This window comes from Egretta garzetta, unplaced genomic scaffold (genome assembly GCF_000687185.1).
Source record: "Egretta garzetta isolate BGI_Z169 unplaced genomic scaffold, ASM68718v1 scaffold782, whole genome shotgun sequence".
NCBI lineage: Eukaryota > Metazoa > Chordata > Aves > Pelecaniformes > Ardeidae > Egretta > Egretta garzetta.
Genome location: NW_009258785.1, coordinates 240,652 through 241,178, shown reverse-complemented (window position 1 = coordinate 241,178; position 527 = coordinate 240,652).

The following is a 527-nucleotide window of genomic DNA, read 5'->3' as shown; positions in this document are numbered from 1 at the left end:
AGACATTATATGCACGTTTCTGACAGTGAAACCTCTGGCTGGCTGTATTTTTGAGTCTCCTTTGCAGTTACCAAGGAAAAAGGTTGGGTGTTTCGGCAGATCTCTAATGCAGGTTCTACCAGTAAGTTTATTCAAAACAACTGTTTTCTTTAATACGAGTCCTGATCTTGTGGAGAATCTTACAGATTCCTGTGCTTCCACCGCAATATGGCTCTACCTTGCATTAACCCTTGGCAGGGAACTGCGGGATCTGTCTGTTTTGTCCCTGCCTTTCCCTCCCTGCTCATTTCATTAGGAGTATTTGTTACAGACAAACACTTTATTTCAAGGCAGTTCAACTCAATTTACTCTTTTCACGGTCAAAATTAAACTGTTTTAAAGTAGGCTTTTTACTTATCAAAGAAACTCTTGCATACTCGCAACCAAGAGGAAAATGGCACATTGTTATGACGCCCAAACGATGTTAAATGTCTACATGTGAGTAAGCAGCTTGTGTGGGAGACCTTCCCAGAGCACCCAGGTTCAGC